We start from the raw sequence: 8,599 nt of genomic DNA on the forward strand, positions 1-8,599 counted from the left end.
AAGGGTACCGTATCCCCGGATAACATGTATGGATAGCGTACACATTCAAAATATATGTCTATACAACATGAGGCAGGCTCAGACGGTGTTAGGCCCAGTATGGATTGCACGTCATTGCACAAAGGTTAAAAAGGGTACCGTATCCCCGGATAACATGTATGGATAGCGTACACATTCAAAATATATGTCTATACAGCATGAGGCAGGCTCAGACGGTGTTAGGCCCAGTATGGATTGCACGTCATTGCACAAAGGTTAGAAGGGGTACCGTATCCCCGGATAACATGTATGGATAGCGTACACATTCAAAATATATGTCTATACAGCATGAGGCAGGCTCAGACGGTGTTAGGCCCAGTATGGATTGCACGTCATTGCACAAAGGTTAGAAAGGGTACCGTATCCCCGGATAACATGTATGGATAGCGTACACATTCAAAATATATGTCTATACAGCATGAGGCAGGCTCAGACGGTGTTAGGCCCAGTATGGATTGCACGTCATTGCACAAAGGTTAGAAAGGGTACCGTATCCCCGGATAACATGTATGGATAGCGTACACATTCAAAATATATGTCTCTACAGCATGAGGCAGGCTCAGACGGTGTTAGGCCCAGTATGGATTGCACGTCATTGCACAAAGGTTAGAAGGGGTACCGTATCCCCGGATAACATGTATGGATAGCGTACACATTCAAAATATATGTCTATACAGCATGAGGCAGGCTCAGACGGTGTTAGGCCCAGTATGGATTGCACGTCATTGCACAAAGGTTAGAAAGGGTACCGTATCCCCGGATAACATGTATGGATAGCGTACACATTCAAAATATATGTCTATACAGCATGAGGCAGGCTCAGATGGTGTTAGGCCCAGTATGGATTGCACGTCATTGTACAAAGGTTAGAAGGGGTACCGTATCCCCGGATAACATGTATGGATAGCGTACACATTCAAAATATATGTCTATACAGCATGAGGCAGGCTCAGACGGTGTTAGGCCCAGTATGGATTGCACGTCATTGCACAAAGGTTAGAAGGGGTACCGTATCCCCGGATAACATGTATGGATAGCGTACACATTCAAAATATATGTCTATACAGCATGAGGCAGGCTCAGACGGTGTTAGGCCCAGAATGGATTGCACGTCATTGCACAAAGGTTAGAAAGGGTACCGTATCCCCGGATAACCTAATATGGATAGCATACACATTCAAAATATATGTCTATACAGCATGAGGCAGGCTCAGACGGTGTTAGGCCCAGTATGGATTGCACGTCATTGCACAAAGGTTAGAAAGGGTACCGTATCCCCGGATAACATGTATGGATAGCGTACACATTCAAAATATATGTCTATACAGCATGAGGCAGGCTCAGATGGTGTTAGGCCCAGTATGGATTGCATGTCATTGCACAAAGGTTAGAAGGGGTACCGTATCCCTGGATAACATGTATGGATAGCGTACACATTCAAAATATACTGTATGTCTATACAGCATGAGGCAGGCTCAGACGGTGTTAGGCCCAGTATGGATTGCACGTCATTGCACAAAGGTTAGAAGGGGTACCGTATCCCCGGATAACATGTATGGATAGCGTACACATTCAAAATATATGTCTATACAGCATGAGGCAGGCTCAGACGGTGTTAGGCCCAGTATGGATTGCACGTCATTGCACAAAGGTTAGAAAGGGTACCGTATCCCCGGATAACATGTATGGATAGCGTACACATTCAAAATATATGTCTATACAGCATGAGGCAGGCTCAGACGGTGTTAGGCCCAGTATGGATTGCACGTCATTGTACAAAGGTTAGAAGGGGTACCGTATCCCCGGATAACATGTATGGATAGCGTACACATTCAAAATATATGTCTATACAGCATGAGGCAGGCTCAGACGGTGTTAGGCCCAGTATGGATTGCATGTCATTGCACAAAGGTTAGAAGGGGTACCGTATCCCCGGATAACATGTATGGATAGCGTACACATTCAAAATATACTGTATGTCTATACAGCATGAGGCAGGCTCAGACGGTGTTAGGCCCAGTATGGATTGCACGTCATTGCACAAAGGTTAGAAAGGGTACCGTATCCCCGGATAACATGTATGGATAGCGTACACATTCAAAATATATGTCTCTACAGCATGAGGCAGGCTCAGACGGTGTTAGGCCCAGTATGGATTGCACGTCATTGCACAAAGGTTAGAAGGGGTACCGTATCCCCGGATAACATGTATGGATAGCGTACACATTCAAAATATATGTCTATACAGCATGAGGCAGGCTCAGACGGTGTTAGGCCCAGTATGGATTGCACGTCATTGCACAAAGGTTAGAAAGGGTACCGTATCCCCGGATAACATGTATGGATAGCGTACACATTCAAAATATATGTCTATACAGCATGAGGCAGGCTCAGATGGTGTTAGGCCCAGTATGGATTGCACGTCATTGTACAAAGGTTAGAAGGGGTACCGTATCCCCAGATAACATGTATGGATAGCGTACACATTCAAAATATATGTCTATACAGCATGAGGCAGGCTCAGACGGTGTTAGGCCCAGTATGGATTGCACGTCATTGCACAAAGGTTAGAAGGGGTACCGTATCCCCGGATAACATGTATGGATAGCGTACACATTCAAAATATATGTCTATACAGCATGAGGCAGGCTCAGACGGTGTTAGGCCCAGAATGGATTGCACGTCATTGCACAAAGGTTAGAAAGGGTACCGTATCCCCGGATAACCTAATATGGATAGCATACACATTCAAAATATATGTCTATACAGCATGAGGCAGGCTCAGACGGTGTTAGGCCCAGTATGGATTGCACGTCATTGCACAAAGGTTAGAAAGGGTACCGTATCCCCGGATAACATGTATGGATAGCGTACACATTCAAAATATATGTCTATACAGCATGAGGCAGGCTCAGACGGTGTTAGGCCCAGTATGGATTGCATGTCATTGCACAAAGGTTAGAAGGGGTACCGTATCCCCGGATAACATGTATGGATAGCGTACACATTCAAAATATACTGTATGTCTATACAGCATGAGGCAGGCTCAGACGGTGTTAGGCCCAGTATGGATTGCACGTCATTGCACAAAGGTTAGAAAGGGTACCGTATCCCCGGATAACATGTATGGATAGCGTACACATTCAAAATATATGTCTATACAGCATGAGGCAGGCTCAGACGGTGTTAGGCCCAGTATGGATTGCACGTCATTGCACAAAGGTTAGAAGGGGTACCGTATCCCCGGATAACATGTATGGATAGCGTACACATTCAAAATATATGTCTATACAGCATGAGGCAGGCTCAGACGGTGTTAGGCCCAGTATGGATTGCACGTCATTGCACAAAGGTTAGAAAGGGTACCGTATCCCCGGATAACATGTATGGATAGCGTACACATTCAAAATATATGTCTATACAGCATGAGGCAGGCTCAGACGGTGTTAGGCCCAGTATGGATTGCACGTCATTGCACAAAGGTTAGAAAGGGTACCGTATCCCCGGATAACATGTATGGATAGCGTACACATTCAAAATATATGTCTATACAGCATGAGGCAGGCTCAGACGGTGTTAGGCCCAGTATGGATTGCACGTCATTGCACAAAGGTTAGAAGGGGTACCGTATCCCCGGATAACATGTATGGATAGCGTACACATTCAAAATATATGTCTATACAGCATGAGGCAGGCTCAGACGGTGTTAGGCCCAGTATGGATTGCACGTCATTGCACAAAGGTTAGAAAGGGTACCGTATCCCCGGATAACATGTATGGATAGCGTACACATTCAAAATATATGTCTATACAGCATGAGGCAGGCTCAGACGGTGTTAGGCCCAGTATGGATTGCACGTCATTGCACAAAGGTTAGAAAGGGTACCGTATCCCCGGATAACATGTATGGATAGCGTACACATTCAAAATATATGTCTATACAGCATGAGGCAGGCTCAGACGGTGTTAGGCCCAGTATGGATTGCACGTCATTGCACAAAGGTTAGAAGGGGTACCGTATCCCCGGATAACATGTATGGATAGCGTACACATTCAAAATATATGTCTATACAGCATGAGGCAGGCTCAGACGGTGTTAGGCCCAGTATGGATTGCACGTCATTGCACAAAGGTTAGAAAGGGTACCGTATCCCTGGATAACATGTATGGATAGCGTACACATTCAAAATATATGTCTCAGGAGGCAGGCTCAGACGGTGTCAGGCACAGTATGGATTTGACGGCCCAGATTACACAGCGGAGGAGCAGGGAGAGGTAAAGATTGCAAATGCTGGGGCCCTGGCCAAGCAAGGGGGGCCCACTCGTGGGCGTCGGTACTGGCACTGGGCCCCTCATAGTACAGCGGTGTGTCTGACGGCGGGTGTGCACCACCACCGTCAGAGACACTTGATTGCACTATGAGGGACCCTGTGCCAGTGCCCGCGCCCAAGAGTCGGCCTACCCACCTGTCCAGGGCAACGGCACTCGCACGGTGTCATGCGGTAGGTGGTGACCCCGGCCATGGGGGGGGAGGCAGCACAGTTATGGAGTTTTAGAAAGTGGCATATGTTGATGTTGGACATTCAGCTGATGCAAAAGGCGAAATAGGTGAAGTACCAGGAAGAGGTGGACCAAAGCAAGCCATTTTTCTGTCACCCTATGTGTCATCAGGGGAAGGTGGGACAAAATCCTTGGAAACCCATGCGTGGTTCATTTTAATGAAGGTTAGATCATCCACATTTTGGGTTGACAGACGGGTCCTTTTTTCTGTCAGGATTGATCCAGCTGCACTGAAGACTCTTTCCGATAGCACACTTGCAGCTGGGCAAGCGAGCTCCTGTAAGGCATATTGGGCCAATTCAGGCCAGGTGTCCAGTTTAGCGGCCCAATAGTCAAAGGGGAATGACCTGTGTGGGAGAACATCGATATGGGAGGAAAAGTAGTTTGTAACCATAGTTGACAACTGCTGTCTCCTGTCACTTTCCATCGATGCAGTATTACCAGTTGTGTGAGCGGTATTTGAAAAATCAGTCCACAACATTGTCATGAAACCCCTGTCTCCAACGCCACTTCTGCTGTGTGCACCACGAACACCTCTACCAAGCTGCCCCCGGCCCGTACGGCTCTTGTGAGAACCATCACCGCTGCTGTGTGCTGGGAATGCCTCAAGCAACCGATTTACCAGAGTTGCTTGTTTATTAGCCAATATTAGGTCAAGGTTCTCCTGTGGCATGATGTTTTGTAATTTGCCTTTATAGCGTGGATCCAGGATGCTGGCCAACCAGTAGTCGTCATCGTTCATCATTTTGGCAATGCGGGGGTCCCTTTTTAGGATCCGCAAGGCATAATCTGACATGTGGGCCAATGTTCCCGGTGTCAATGATGCACTGCGAGTGCTGGGTGGAGGAGCACTTTCTGGCAAATCCACATCCCTCCAGTCACGCACAAACCCTGTACCAGACCTTGCCACGCCAACATTTTCACTTGCCCCACGAGATGCATCCTCCTCCCCTAAGTAATCATCCCCATCATCCTCCTCCTCCTCCTCCTCTTCTTCCTCCACCTCGTCCAGGAGAGGTCCCTGAGCAGACAATGGCTGAATGTCATCAAGGATTCCCTCCTCCTCTTCCTCCTCATCAACATTGGCTGCAGACGCCTGCTCCTTAAGGTGCGTCAAAGTTTGCATGAGCAGACGCATAAGTGGGATGCTCATGCTTAGGATGGCGTCGTCTGCGCTTACCAGCCGTGTGCATTCCTCAAAACACTGAAGGACTTTACAAAGGTCTTTCAGCTTCGACCACTGCACGCCTGTCAACTCCATGTCTGCTCTCAAAGTGCCTGGCCGTGTATCCTCCCACAAATGCATTATGGCCTGCCTCTGCTCGCACAGCCGCTCCACCATGTGCAGGGTGGAGTTCCACCTTGTTGCAATGTCGATAATGAGGCGGTGGTTGGGAAGGTGGAGCAATCGCTGCAGCTTCTGCATACGAACGGAGTGTACAGGCGACCGGCGGATGTGCGCGCACAGTCTTCGCACCTTCTGGAGCAGGGCTGTTAACTCCGGATAATTTTTGAGGAAGCACTGCACCACCAGGTTCAAGGTGTGAGCCAAGCAAGGTATGTGGCTGAGTTTTGAAAGGGCTATGGCTGCCACAAAATTACGGCCGTTATCACTAACTACCTTGCCTGCCTCAAGATGTACACTGCCCAGCCATGACTCAGTTTGTCGCTTCAAGTACTCGGCCAGCACCTCGGCGGTGTGTCTGTCGCCCAAACACATCATCTGCAACACAGCCTGCTGACGCTTTCCACTAGCTGCTCGATAGGGGGACACATCGTGTGCAACAGTGGCAGCTGCAGATGGAGTGCTCGTACGACTGCGCTCTGTGGACGAGCTTTCGCTTCTGGAGGAGGAGGAGGAGGAGGAGGGTCGAACGCCTACAGCCAACTGTTTCCTATACCGTGGGCTAGGCAGCACTGTCCCACCACCGATGTCCCCTGTGGACCCTGCATCCACCACATTAACCCAGTGCGCAGTGATGGACACGTAACGGCCCTGGCCATGCCGACTGGACAATGCATCAGTTGTGAGGTGCACCTTTCCGCTCACTGACTGCTTGAGTGCATGGACAATGCGGTCTTTCACATGATGGTGGAGGGCTGGGATGGCTTTGCGAGAGAAGAAGTGGCGACTGGGTAGGTCATAGCGTGGTACTGCATAGGCCATGAGTTCGCGGAAAGCTGTGCTTTCCACCAACCGAAAGGGCATCATCTCAAACGAGATTAGTTTGGCAATGTGGGCGTTCAAACCCAGTGTACGCGGATGAGAGACTGAGTACTTTCTTGACCTACTCATAGTGTCTGGGAGGGTGAGCTGGACTTGAGAGCTGCATATGGTGGAAGTAGCGGTGGACAGGGCGGACTGAGAGAGGGTTGATGATGGTGATGGAGTTGGTGTTCTTTCTGATGGCCTAGAATCAGTCTTTCGTTGATATAACAGTGGGATTCCCTGACTGCTGTGGCCTTGCAACGACACCTCAACATTTGCTGCTGTGCTAACCAGTGGGCTTACAGTGGGGGAAACAATGTAGCGTTGCTGACTACCTTCGTTGTGATCAGTTGCACATGTGGCACTTGAGGTTTGGTGTTGTGTCCACGCTTGCAAGTGCATGCTGGTTAAATGTCTAAGCATGCAACTGGTATTCAAATTTTTCAGATTTTTCCCTCGGCTAAAGGTCTTTGCGCACTTCTTACAGATAACCTTGGCCTGATCATGAGGATTTTGTTCAAAAAAGTGCCACACTGCACTCTTCCTACTTTGGCAGACATTTTGCGGCCTAGCACGCTGTGATCTTTTGACCCTCTGGACAAGCTGTCCAGCAACTCTTTTGATGTTTGGAACCTGTCTTTGGAGTGCTCCGGGCCTGCCAGATAACAGCTGTTGCGATGTCGATGTCTGCTGTGGATGCTCCTCATCTGAGCTATTGGAAGCAGCACCCTCTTCCCCCAATGGATGCCAATCTGGGTCAACAACTGGGTCATCCATCACCTCCTCTTCTATGTCATGTGCACCTTCCTCTGTGTCACCGTGTATGGTGGTATAGTGTGCGGGAAGGGGCACCTGAGTCTCATCAGGGTCAGAATCTGGCTCTGTACACTGCGAGGACAATGTAGTGCTCTGAGTGAATGTACCAGCAGAATCATCCATCAGCGGCTGTGCATCAGTGCACTCCATGTCAGATTCATCTTGGCCTGGGTAATTCACCATTTCACTTGATAATCCAGGCATGGTATGTGAAAACAGCTCCATGGAGTAATCAGTAGTATGGCCTGCGTCATCCTTCAATCTTGGTTGGGGTGAAGGACACAAGGAAAGGTGTGGTTCATAAACATGAGCCTCCAATGACGACTCAGTGCTTTTACTTTTTACAACTGAAGAAGAGGAGGCGATAGAGCTGGAGGCTGAGTCAGCAATGTAAGACAAAACTTTTTCCTGATGCTCTGCCTTTAAAAGCGGTTTGCCAACTCCTAGAAAACTAAGCGTTCGAGGCCTTATGTAGCCAGACGATGACGCAGGGTCAGCACCTCCTGCATTCGGTCCTATTTTGCTCTTGCCACTACCATCAGATCCACCACCAACACCATCATTACCAGCTGCCAACCCCCGCCCAATTCCACGGCCTCTTCCACCAGCCTTCCTCATTTTTGGTAGAAATGTAGACAAAATCCAACAAACTACACTCACTGGCCACTTTATTAGGTACACCATGCTAGTAAGGGGTTGGACCCCCTTTTGCCTTCAGAACTGCCTCAATTCTTCGTGGCAGAGATTCAACAAGGTGCTGGAAGCATTCCTCAGAGATTTTGGACCATATTGACATGATGGCATCACACAGTTGGCGCAGATTTGTCGGCTGCACATCCCTGATGCGAATCTCCCGTTCCACCACATCCCAAAGATGCTCTATTGGATTGAGATCTGGTGACTGAGGAGGCCATTTGAGTACAGTGAACTCATTGTCATGTTCAAGAAACCAATCTGAGATGAATCGAGCTTTAT

This window comes from Dendrobates tinctorius, unplaced genomic scaffold (genome assembly GCF_039654945.1).
Source record: "Dendrobates tinctorius isolate UK_male_01 unplaced genomic scaffold, ASM3965494v1 ptg000083l, whole genome shotgun sequence".
In the NCBI taxonomy this organism is placed as follows: Eukaryota; Metazoa; Chordata; class Amphibia; order Anura; family Dendrobatidae; genus Dendrobates; species Dendrobates tinctorius.